The sequence below is a fragment of the Olea europaea genome, unplaced genomic scaffold, assembly GCF_002742605.1.
Source record: "Olea europaea var. sylvestris unplaced genomic scaffold, O_europaea_v1 scaffold1355, whole genome shotgun sequence".
NCBI classification, from domain to species: domain Eukaryota; kingdom Viridiplantae; phylum Streptophyta; class Magnoliopsida; order Lamiales; family Oleaceae; genus Olea; species Olea europaea.
The window spans coordinates 126,820-139,988 of record NW_019231051.1 but is presented as its reverse complement, the minus strand read 5'-3'; the positions used below and the strand labels follow the sequence as shown (position 1 = coordinate 139,988).

The 13,169-nt window shown below is 35.6% G+C and overlaps 1 pseudogene; it reads right to left on the bottom strand.

The window, feature by feature from the left end:
• Positions 1–2,663: 2,663 nt before the first annotated feature.
• On the bottom strand, positions 2,664–4,684 carry LOC111375294 (annotated as a pseudogene).
• Positions 4,685–13,169: the final 8,485 nt, after the last annotated feature.

Genomic DNA, 13,169 nt, shown 5'->3' with positions numbered 1-13,169 from the left:
TCATGTAGCAAAATCTAGTACATTGGTATAATGAGTAGAGATACATATACCAGTTATTGCGGTCATAATTGAATTCCTAAGACAAATAACTCGTTTAACTAAATTGAATTTGCATAGAGATGTGAAATTTAATTAGTTGAATAGGTTCAATGAGAACTCAAAAGGGATAAATTGAATACGATAGGCGAATTCGACCAAACACCATTAAAATTGAGTCTTAATTTGATATATAAAGGTGATCAATAGGTAAAGTTATTCCGTCCTAACGTCCTCTATTTATTTGGTCTTACAAACAATTGTGTGAGAATTCATTTATTGTCTAGAGTTAAGATTTAAACTCAAATCAATATAACTATTAATTTGTTTTCATCAAATAGTAGTTAACGGGAAATTGATTTAAGTGCTAGAAAATAGCCCTTGTGGAATCGACAATCTGGACTCTTAGGTCCACTATTACTTGTTACGGTTCGTACACTTGCAAAACTAAAATTGACAACAATACGTCTCTATTTCTTCCTTTTCAAGAGCTTAAAAATCTCTCGTTTGTATCGAATTATTTAGCGAGTTGGATTGAGATCGAAGGTATCTTGGAGTCTCTCCTTTACTAGACCAACTTGTAAAATTTACAGTTTAAAATTTACATCACTCCTTTTATTTTTCTTTCTTATATGATAATGCCCGTAATAAAGAATGTGAGCTATTTCTTCATGCATCTGATGCCTGAGCACTTGAAGGGCTGCAATTAGATTGATATGAAATTTCTTCGATTTTGTAATACTAGTTAAACTTGAACTTGCATTGCACGTTATTTTAAAATACTTTTTGTAAGTGATATAAAAGTAATACTCAGTACCAATTTGTTGGAGGATTTGATGAGTCTTGAACGAATTAAAAAAATAAAATTTAAAATGGAATTTAAGAGAATAACATTTTACTCTCAAAACTTAATTTCTATGATTTAAAATTTTTGTAATGATGAAATACTATAAATGAGCAATCTTTTTATATCAAATTTGATACATAAAAATTAATTGTTAATACATAAATTTTAACACCCATTAAAATTTATAGATACATGAAAATTTATCTAAAATAACTCTAGATTCGTGTAATTCAAGGTTTATCAAGTGAAAATTCATTCTATCTAAGCTAATGTGAATGTTAATTAATTGAGAATTAATAACACAAATTTCATAAATGACAATAATTATGTAGTATTTATTACATATCGAAAAATGAAAAGTAGGGAATTATTGAAATAATTGAATTGTGGGGAGGTTAAAATCATCCAAAAAAAGGATTCTCCATTGATTTGATATTTTAATATAGGGAAAATTGTAGCAGCGGTCCCTAACATTTTCGTTTTTTGCAGACTTTATACTGACCTTCATTTTGTACCAACGAAGGTCCCTAACCTTTCATAAATATGTACCTGAGGTCCATCTGGATGGAAATCCTCCAAGACACTGTCAGTTGAATAGGAAAATTCCTTGAACTATCTGCTATCGTGACGATTTTATTGGATATTGATACCTTTTTGGATGGTGTTTCTAGAAGGTGTTATTGTATATTGATTCCTTGATCTTCTCAATCAATTGATGACGTTGGGACGGTTTCTGTCCAGATGGACCTCAGGTGCATATTTATGAAATGTTAGGAACCTCTATTGACACAAAATGAAGGTTAGAGTAAAGTCTACAAAAAATAAAGAGTTTAGGGACCACTGCTACAATTTTCCCTTTAATATATATTATAGATGTCATTAAAAGGTAATCAACCCAATTGATGAAATTTCATAATATTATTAAAAAGAAGGGATGAACAAACAGAGAAAATTTGAATGCAAAATTGTGAGATAATTTTGTGATTGTATTAATTCCTATGTGCATTTCTCTCTACAATTCTACTCCTATATATAATTAAATACAAAAGAATATTGCCTAACCAAGTCTATAGAATTTGCTATGCAAAATGGATCGCGACAAACTAATTCAGCTAAAATATTAGAATGCCAGAACCTTCCCTTCTCCTGCTTCCAGAAGTCTATGGTCCAAATTGTCATCCAGGTGGGCTTGGCATGGATACTGACACTGTTGACCATTAAGCTGCAGTTGAATTTCATTTTCTAAAAATTTTTGCAAGTAAAATCAATAAGGTTTGAAATCCTTGATTTCAGGGGTAATTATATCAGTGACACCTGATAATTGAGTAATCCATCGACAATTGAGTTATCTATAGAATTCAGTGGTAATCTATCAATATTGACTGAACCCTTTATGTTTAAACAATAACTTCCAAGTTTGTATGTATTGATGAATAATACTACATTATGGTCTCCTTTCAATATTTTGAAATATTTGTATCAGTAACATTTTTGTAGTTCCCTAATAAAACTTCACTGTATTTCGACAGATTTGACCAATTTCCATCAATTTCAAGGATTTGTATATAAGTATAAATTAATACCAGAGCTTGGGAACCATTTACGGTGGATCTTCAATTTCTATTTTCATTCTTAGCTTTTCATTTTCTTCTCATCTTTTACTTCAGGTTTACATGAAGAAGAGGATTTCATTTTTCATTTTTCATTTTTTTTCCTCTTTTTTCTCATTTTTTTTTTTTTTTTTTGTTAATCTGTACCAAAATAGTTGTTATAATCGTGATTACATTTTTGATGAAATGATGTAACTTGACATGTGTTCATCATCTTTGGTAACAAAGTTGATAGCAATACGCTTCCTTTCAAATCGTCCACTACGTACAATACGATGGAGGTTTTTCTCTGGCTGAGTTGGAAGATCATAGTTGATCACAAGAGACTTGTTGGACATCAATAACAGAGGCCAACAAATCAGTGGCAATAAGAACACGTGACGACTTAGATCTGAATTCACCCCTAATGATATCTCTCGCGTTTTGATCCATGTCTCCATGGGTGGCAGAGACAGTATGATCACGACTTCGCATTTATTCAATAAGCAAGTCAACCTTACGCCTGGTGTTAACAAAGATAACACTCTGTGTGATGGCTAAGGTCTCGTAAAGATCACAGAGGGTTTCGAGCTTCCATTCCTGCTTTTCGACAATAACATGGAATTGCTTGATACCCTCGAGGGTCAGCTCATCATGTTTCATAGGCTTGTTCATAAACTTTCTTGTGATTTCGAGAGCCTCTGGAGGCATTCTGGCAGAGAATACACCAACCTGAATCTTAGGTCGCAGAAGCTGAAAAATATCATCTATGTGCATTTGACAACACATAGTTGAAATCATGTATCAGGTCTGCAGCTAAAAGTATTATTCAGAGCAGAGCAATCACATAAACACTGAAAACAAATTAATAGATTGTTAAAGCTTATATTAAGCAGACAGCAAACATATGAGCTTCAAGCATGTGTAAAAGTAATGAAAACAAGCTGAAAGAAATACACCAAAATGCAAGTATACAGAAAAATAAGGGTCTGTTCTCTTTGTTGTTTTCATACCATTTTTAGTTTTAAATTTTTGAAAACACTGAAAACACGTTTATTTACCTATTTTTAGAAATGAATTTTCGAAAACGTGGAAAAAAATTACAAAGAAAACGCAAAACAACCTTTTAGTCGTTTTGGTTGTTTTTAGTAGAAATCAAGCCAAAACTTCAAAATGCAGAAAATGCGGTGTTTTTGCAAATAGCATGATAGCTCAATTGGTTGAGTCACGAATTTTCTCAAGGTCAAGAGTTCAATTCCGTTTCACTGCATTTGAGTACAAAGGAATTTTCTTTTAATATGCACAGTTCGCGTTTTTTCTTATCAGTAGTCGGATAGCTCAATTGATAGAGTCCTGGATTTTGAGATGGTCATGAGCTCAATTCCACCAGCCTACTTTCAATACAAAGTTTTTGCTTTGTTTTTTTTTTTTTTATTTTTTTTTTATGCACAATATAAAAATCTTTCAAATAAATAGGTAGGCGGCCAAGATTCGAACCCTACCACCAGATGGAGTTTTAATGCCTTAACCACTATGGTAGCCGCTTTTGCTTTGTTGTATAAGTAAATAAACTATTTATTCAAAACTAGAAAGTAAACGCGTTTTTTAATTTTTAATTTTTGAAAACAATTTTTTAAAATGACAAAAAGAACACGTTTTCAATAATCTTAAAATGGACACTCAAAGCACAAAATCCAAAATGAATTCAAAACTCAAAACTAAAATTTGAAACATAAAGAGAACAACTCCTAAAATAAATTATATATATATATATATATATATATATATATATATATAATTTATTTTAGGAGTTGTTCTCTTTATGTTTCAAATTTTAGTTTTATATATATATATAGAGATAGATAGATAGATATATATTTCAATTGTCACCTACATTAAAATGAAACAAAAATAAAAACAAAAAGAAACAGACCTGATCCTTGAACCCTATTGAAAGCATTTCATCTGCTTCATCCAGCACAAACATTTTTATATAAGCAGGGTACAGAGATTGCCTTTGCAACATGTCAAACACACGACCAGGGGTGCCAACCATAACATGAACCCCAATGGAAAGAATATGCTGATCTTCACGAACACTAGTTCCTCCCACCCAAGCATGAATCTTCACACCAAGATAATCACCTAATGCTTGCATGACCTTTTCAATTTGCTGTGCAAGCTCATGGGTTGGTACAAGAACCAAAGTCATGAGGACATTCGATATTTATTTATTTTATTTTCTAGTTAAGCTTTATTTATTATCTTGGACTCTTATTTAGAGAATTGGACTTGTATTGGCTCGGGCCCAGTCTCGTTAGGGTTCTCTTTACTATTTAAACCTAATTTGCAATGTAATTTATTTCAGTTGATGATTGAATAAAATTATTGGTGGCTTGTGGTGAATTTCTCCTCTCTTCTCCTTCTTCTACTGTTTCCCCCTTCTGTCATCCCTTCCCCTAATTTCTTCTTCCTGTTAAACTATTTTCTCATTCTCTATTCAATAGTTCTATTGGTGCTGTATCAAATTTGGTATCAGAATCGAAACTTGAATAAGCCTAATCTACAATACAAAATTCTTTCTTGCCTTCTTTCCAAAATTTGTTGGAACAACACAAGTGAAAATAATTTTAGTGTACGAGCAGCAAATTCCGTTCTTCTAGTTGTCATTCGTTGTTTAAAAAAATTACTATTCACACTTAGAAATTTCAGTTTTTTCTTTTTTTTTCCCCTACAATTTCAATTTCACCCACACAAAAAGGAAAAAAAAAATTCTCGTTTGCTACTGTTTCTTCTATACAATTGTAGTGCTGTTCCACAAATTCCAACCCTAACATTCAATCCCACTTACACACGGCCCAATTCCTTTTAGCCCAATAACCTAAACCGCAGCTAATCACTAACAAACCCCAAAGTAGCCCAATTGAAATAATAAATCATCCTGAAGCCCGTAATCCAACTCATTCCCAAACCCATAACTCCAACCCATAACTGAGGCCCATAATTAAACCCAACTCTACAAACCTAATTACATAGACCCACTCCTAGAATTTTGTCGCTTTCCACGCCAGCATCCATCCAGCCCAAATGTTAGTAACACTCAACTACTCCCGACAGACGCCACCCACGTCGGCGATACCACTCTCCATCACCTCCAGCATCACCCAATTCATCTTTCACCCCACTCATCTCCAACGCACTACATCTTCGACCAGCCACCACCCGATTCATCACCTTCAACATAGCGATCAACACTTAATACTATCTGCCAACTACAGTAAATTCGCATCACACGCACGCACACATTCCAGAGCCATCGTCTCCTTTGAATCTCTGTCAATCACTGCTCGCTACCATCCATTAATCAACCAAAGCAACTGCCGACTACCGCTTCACCCATCGACGACCGCCACCAACTATTGTAAAATTGACTGTTAGCTATTATTATCACAATACCTCCAACCACAATAGAACCAAAGCAAAAACAGTATAATTCACAATTCAACAACAAGGAATTGTGAAGTGGAAGACAACTGGAATGAGAGATAGAACAGAAGCATACCAGGGTCCTGCACGCTACAGGAAGTCACACCCAAACTACAGGGAGTCATTGTTCTTATCTGTCTATGTTTATACTATTGCTTCATTTTAAATCGCATCCTTTACATTATTTGTGTTGTTGTTATTTGATCCTTGTAGCCTTAAAATCTACTTGATCGGAACTTGTGAATTATCCCCATTGTTCCTTGATTACCCCATGTGATTAGGCCTTTCGTTTAGTCATTTGTACCCTTTCTTTTTATTTTATTTGCATCAACATTATTAGCTTGCTACGTTCGGACTTACACAATCCCATTTTCAAGTTAATAAAAAAATAAAATGAAATAAAAACTCAAATTGCTATTTTCCCTATTGGCACTCGTTGATTGTTGATCTCCGTAGTGTACTTCAATTGGCTAAGCGTTACTTTGTATGCATTTGCATAGTGGTCGCATTACTACCTCTAGTTCTAGTACCCTTGCCATGGATCCATCCCAAATTGAGGCCCTCACCCGACAGTTGGCACAATTACAAAATCAATTAACAGCTATCCAAACTGAGGTAGTAATTACTTGTGAGGAGAATAGAGACCTAGCTGCTAGGTTGAACACTCTTAATCCAACCCCATATTCAACTGAAACTGAAGACTCTAGCGCTTCCATTAATAGACCTCATCGTCGTCCACAACATGGTCGACACCATACCAGACATGATCATAGGAATGGAAATCAGACTCGTAGACAAGAGTGGGAACATAACCATCATGGTACATAGTATCTCCATCGCCAGAGAAGCGTCTCTTTCAAAACATCAAATTATATATCCCCACATTTGATGATTGTCTAGATCCTATTGTATTCAATCAATGGGTTAGAGATATGGATCGCTTCTTTGCCAATTAAGGGGTCCCAAAAGATCGGAGGTTACAATTTGTCAGTTTGAAATTAATTGGAATTGCTTAACTCTTTTGGAGAAGTGTTGAGAACCTCCTGGAGAGACGTCATGCTTTTCCTATTTGGAGCTAGGATGAAATGAAGCATCACCTTCAAGAAAAGTATTTACCTCAATCTTACAGGGGTAACTTGTTGGATCAATAGAATGTACTTATGCAAGGAATTCGATCTGTGATTGAATATGTTGCTCAGTTTGATGAGTTTCGAATGAGATGTCAGGTCGTTGAGGATGAAGTTATGACTTTGAGTAGATTTAGGCAAGGTCTAAGAGATGATCTTAGACGCAAGCTTGTCCTTAGAGGCGTCACCAATCTTGACAACGTCTAATCTTTTGTTTGGGATTACGAGTTAGTGACTAGGACACCGTATAAAACTCGTAGTGACACCCGTATTGGAACCTCTTCTGCATCCACTCCATCCCCTAAGTCTATTCTAGGGCCTCCTCTTTCTAATGCTACTCTTGCATCAGATAGTAAAGGTAAAGGTTTTGAGGTTTCAAGAGTGTCATTCCGTTTACAATGCTTCAACTGTAAGGGTTTTGGTCACATTTCTTCTAAGTGTCCTAGCCGAGCCCTAGTTTTGGAAGAGCAAGAAGGTATAGTTGACGAGCCATTAGAAGACCAAGTTTATGAACCTAAGTTGGAAGAGTTTGATGACTTGGAGGATAGTGAAGATACCTTCTTAGGTTGTATTCGGACTACTCCCCTTATCAAACATATGCCTAGAGTCAGTGTCGTCCGTTGCACTTTTACCCAGCCTAGGAATGTCAATAACTGGTGTCGTCATGCCATCTTCCACATGTACATCAAGATCAATAACAAGGGTTGTAAAGTTATTGTGGATAGTGGCAGCTGTATTAATGCGGTTTCGATGGCTACTGTATCCCATCTAAGGTTGAAGCCAGTTCATCACCCTCAGCCGTATAGCATCTACTGGGTTGATACTTCTTCTATAGCTAGCAAGGAGTGTTGTCTAGTCCCTATCCAGTTCCTCGAGTATAAGGATCATATATGGTGTGATGTCATTTCAATGGATGTCGAGCACTTTATCTTGGGATGACCTTAGTTATTTGACCTAGATATAACCATCTATGGTCGATCCAACTCCTACTCTTTCGTGTTTAATGGGAAAAAGATTCACCTTAACTTACTGCCCCTAAAGCTTGTTGGCTCACAGGAAATAAAGAAAAGTATGGAACGAAAGGGATTGCATATCATTAGTCCTATGGAGTTTGAGCGTACACTTGTTAGTGACTTAATTGTGTTCGCTTTAGTGGTCATGGAAGTTTCATCTAACTCTACAACAGAGAGCCCTGTTGAAGTTCAGTCGTTCCTTCAAGATTTTTGGGATGTCTTCTCGGAGGACCAACCTGATCATCTACCTCCTCTACGAAACATTAAACAGGCCATAGATTTAGTCCCAAAGGCATCCCTTCCAAATTTGCCTTATTATAGGATGAATCCAACAGAGCACGCTGAACTCCAGAGGAAAGTAGATGACCTCCTTCGCAATGGATTCATTCGTGAGAGTTTAAACCCATATGCTGTCCCCAGCCTATTGACGCCTAAAAAGGATGGCTCTTGGAGAATGTGTGTGGATAGTCGTACTATCAATAGGATCACAGTGAGGTATCGTTTTCCCATTCCTAGACTTGACAATATACTAGATATGATGGTTGGTGCTAAAATCTTTTCGAAGATTGATCTGAAGAGTGGATACCATCATATTAGATTCTATCCCAGGTGATGAGTGGAAGATCGCCTTTAAAATGAAATATTGCCTTTATGAGTGGCAGGTCATACCTTTTGGGCTAAGCAACACGTCGAATACCATTATACGAGTAATGACACAAACTCTTCGACCTTTTATGGGTAAGTTTCTTATTGTCTACTTTGATGATATTATCATCTATAGTAAGACTAAGGAGCAATAGTGTGACCATCTCACACAAGTTTGTTCTACCCTATGTGCAAATAATCTGTATGCTAACATCAAGAAGTACTCTTTCTTCACCGATACAGTGGTTTTCCTAGGATTCATTGTCTCTTCGACAGGGGTATCTACTGATCCTGCCTAGATTTAGGTAATTTTTGACTAGCCTGAACCTAAGACTATTCATGATGTCAGGAGCTTTCACGGCTTAGCTATATTTTACCGTCGCTTTATCAAGGGGTTTAGCACCATTATAGCTTCAATCACAAAGTGCATTAAGAAAGGGGATTTTCATTGGACACAAGAGGCTGCTAAGGCCTTCAAGTTGGTCAAGAAACGAACAACAGAAGCTCCTATCATGTATCTTTCCGATTTTTCCAAAGTTATTGAGGTCGAGTGTGATGCTTCGAGAGTAGGTATCGTGGAGTCTTGAGTCAGGATAGTCACCCTACTGCCTACTTCAGTGAGAAGTTAAATGAGGCCAAACAACGATACTCAACTTATGATAAGGAATTGTATGTGGTTGTCCAGGTTTTGCGCTATTGGCGCCACTATTTGTTACCCTATGAGTTTGTCCTTTATTCGGACCACGAGGCCTTTTGTTACCTCAATTCCCAAAAGAGATTGAGCTCTAGGCATGGTCATTGGATTGAATATTTACAGGTTATTAATTTGTTATAAAGATAAGAAGGGCGTGGAAAACTAAGCAACTGATGCTTTGAGTCATCGTGTCTCCCTTTTGTCGATCATGAGCGTCAAGATCATAGGTTTTGAAAGGCTTAAGAAGGATTACAAAGCGTATCCCGATTTTAAGGATATCTTTTTTGATTTGCAAGGTGGACAGTCAGACACCACATATGGCTTCCGACTTGAGGAGGGTTACATCTTTAGAACCAATAAATTGTGCATCCCTCGAACTTTAGTGCGGGATTTCATAGGGTGGAAAATTCATGCAGGAAGTTTAGCCAGTCAATTTGGGTATGATAAGACTATAGAGGAAGTTGAAAGCCAATTCTATTAGCTTAGTTTGAAGAAAGATGTGCCTAAAATTGTTAGTAAATGTAACATTTGTCAATTGGCCAAATAGAAGAGACAAAACACAGGCCTATATACTCCTCTTCCCATCCCCAATTGTCCTTGGCAAGATATTTGTATGGATTTTGTATTAGGACTTCCACGCACCCCAAAGAAACATGATTCTATTGTTGTGGTTACCGACCATTTCTCGAAAATGGCTCATTTTATCCCCTGTCTTGCTATGTTGTTCTTTAATGAGATTGTCAAATTGTATGGGCTTCTTAAAACCATTGTGTCCTATAGGGATGTTCGTTTCACCAGCCATTTTAGGAAAACTTTGTGGCAAAAGATGGGTACCAAATTAAAATTTTCTACGGTCTACCACCCTTAGATTGATGGTCAAACTGAAGTAGTTAATCGTAGTCTTGGTAATTTGTTATGATGTCCGGTTCGGGAAAATCTTTGAAATTGGGATTTGATCCTTCCTATAGCTCAAATTACGTATAACAGTTCCATGAATCATTCATTAGGTATGAGTTCATTTGAAGCTGTTCATGGGTATAAGTCTAGGAAGCCGTTAGATCTCATTCCTATGTCTCCACAGGTTAGAGTGTTATTGTAAGCCGAAACATTTGCACAACATCTTTGTGATTTGTATATTGAGATCAATAAACAACTTGAAGCAACTAATGCAAAATATAAACTCTAAGCTGATTTGCATAAACGACATGTTGAGTTTAACATTGGGGATTACGTTATGGTCCACATTAGGCTAAAACCACGTCTACATGGACCCGTCTCCAAATTGCAAGCCTGCAGTGCTGGTCTTTTTAAAATTTAAAGCAAGTTGGTTCAAATGCATATGTTGTTGACATTCCACCATACCTTGGTTACCACTCTACTTTCAATATTGAGGACCTAATAGCTTATAAAGGTCATTTCATTCCCTCAGATGATCCTCTGTTACCTCCTTTTATGGACCTTGATCTTAATTCTTTGGCCAATTCTAATCCACTACCACCTCTCACAGCACACAAAGATAAAATTGATGCTATTTTAGATAGAGAAACAGTGTTAACTAATGATTTAGAAGTTCAATACTTCCTTGTTCGTTGGGTTAACCGACCAAATTCTGACTGTACATGGATCTCCAGAAAGACACTACAGCAATTGGATCCAAATATATTGGAGCTTTATCGGAGTTAGCAGAATCTTCCTTGGCCTAGATCGCCTCCCATCCACTCAGGGGGGTTGGTGAGGATACCAAATTCAGACCTCTACTAACACATTTCTACAAACATCGGAAGAAGCCTGCCCAGCCACTTAGCTTATGGTTGGAGATTGACTACAGCCTATAGTGATATATCTACTCGACAGGCTTGAGTTTTCTCCCACCCCAGGTGAGTTGATGAGGATATCCAATATTTATTTATTTTATTTTCTAGTTAAGCTTTATTCATTATCTTGAACTTTTATTTAGAGAATTGGACTTGTATTGGCTTGGGCTCAGTCTCGTTAGAGTTCGCTTTACTATTTAAACCTACTTTGCAATGTAATTTATTTCAGTTGATGATTAAATAAAATTATTGGTGGTTTGTGGTGAATTTCTTATTCTAGTTTTTGGGAAGAAGAGAAAATAAAATTGTGTAGAAAAATATGCAGCATGACATAAAACAATTGTCCCAATCCATCGTAAGCATAGATGCCCCTCATAAGATTTTCTTGTTAGCACATAGCATCAAAGCTTTCATACACCTCATCATAACTACTGAAAATTTCCTCGTCGCCATCGTTTCCAAGTCTTAAACCTTTAATTCAGAACCAAACAAGTGTACTATGATCATCATCATGATTGAAAAATGGAATAAATAAATCTTAAGATCATAGGCAGGAAGAGTACACTAATAAACAAATCAAACCGTGTTTTCCAAGCATGATAAGATTGATACTAGAAAAAACTTACAGCTCATTCATCTCGGTGTCAAATTTTCTAGATCAAATTGAGAACCTTCAGGTGCAATTCAAGCCATGGCAGTGGAAAGTGAACGAAATAATATCTTAACAACAGGTAATTCACTATTCACCAATATTTTGACAAGGAATCGTCATAAAATCAAAATGAAAACCCTGGAAAACATGCCATACAAGAGAAGGCACCTAAAAAAAATAATGTATAATAGAAAACCATCTCATAACTGACCTAAGCAAACAATGGAAATTGTTATATTGAATTGCAATGGATTGAGACTCGATTGGCATAATTCAAACACTATCAATTTCACAAAAGAAACCATTGATAACACATTGTTATGGAGATAAAATGCAAATAACTCAAGAAATATGTAAAAATCACACATTTACGATCTTGGCTACTACAGGACAAAATGACAGCAAACCATTCAAAACGTAACGGTACCATGGGTAGAACGGTAAAGATAGGTCAAAAAAAGTAGGTACCATCTAAACTTCCAGCTTTTACACAGTTATTGAGGTGTTACATAATGGGCCTCCACAGAAATAAACTATGTAAAAATCCACATTGGATAATTACAAATTCACTCAAACTAATATTTCATCTATATCATAAATTACATTCCTTTAACTGATATGGATTCCATATTTATTTGTATATGAGAGTCGAGAGGACATTTATAGTCAAGAAGATATACAATAAGGCTACACATGCGATAAAAGTAATTCATACAGGTGACAAATTATCACTAATCAATCTCCTGAATCCATCTAAATGTCAACTCAAAACTATAAGAAAAAAAGCAATTACAAAATGATGCACAAAATTACTCTAGTAAGCGCTTTCCTGGATAAGAAAATAGCCAAAATCCAAGCAAATTCTGCATTTTTTTTCTCCAACCCCCCCCCCCCCCACCACACACACACACACACACAAAAGAAAAAAAAAATTACAATAAAGGAGTTCAAATCCACTTTCACACTTCTATAAGATAATCAATCAATCACATAAATGAAATCTGATTCCCAAGACCTAAGGGATTTAAAAAAATTGAACCACTATTGCTATGCGAATCCTGAACTACAAACGTTAAACAAGACTCGAAAAACACAGTCCAAATCAATACGAAACCAAGAAAACTTTTCAAATCCATATCTGTTTTCTTCAATAAAACAAATAGATCCATATAAACAACCTTGTTAAATAAAAAGAATAAACAAAACTGTTTAATCATGAATATATCATCAAACATTCAAAACATATGGAATGATTCAACCTTAAAA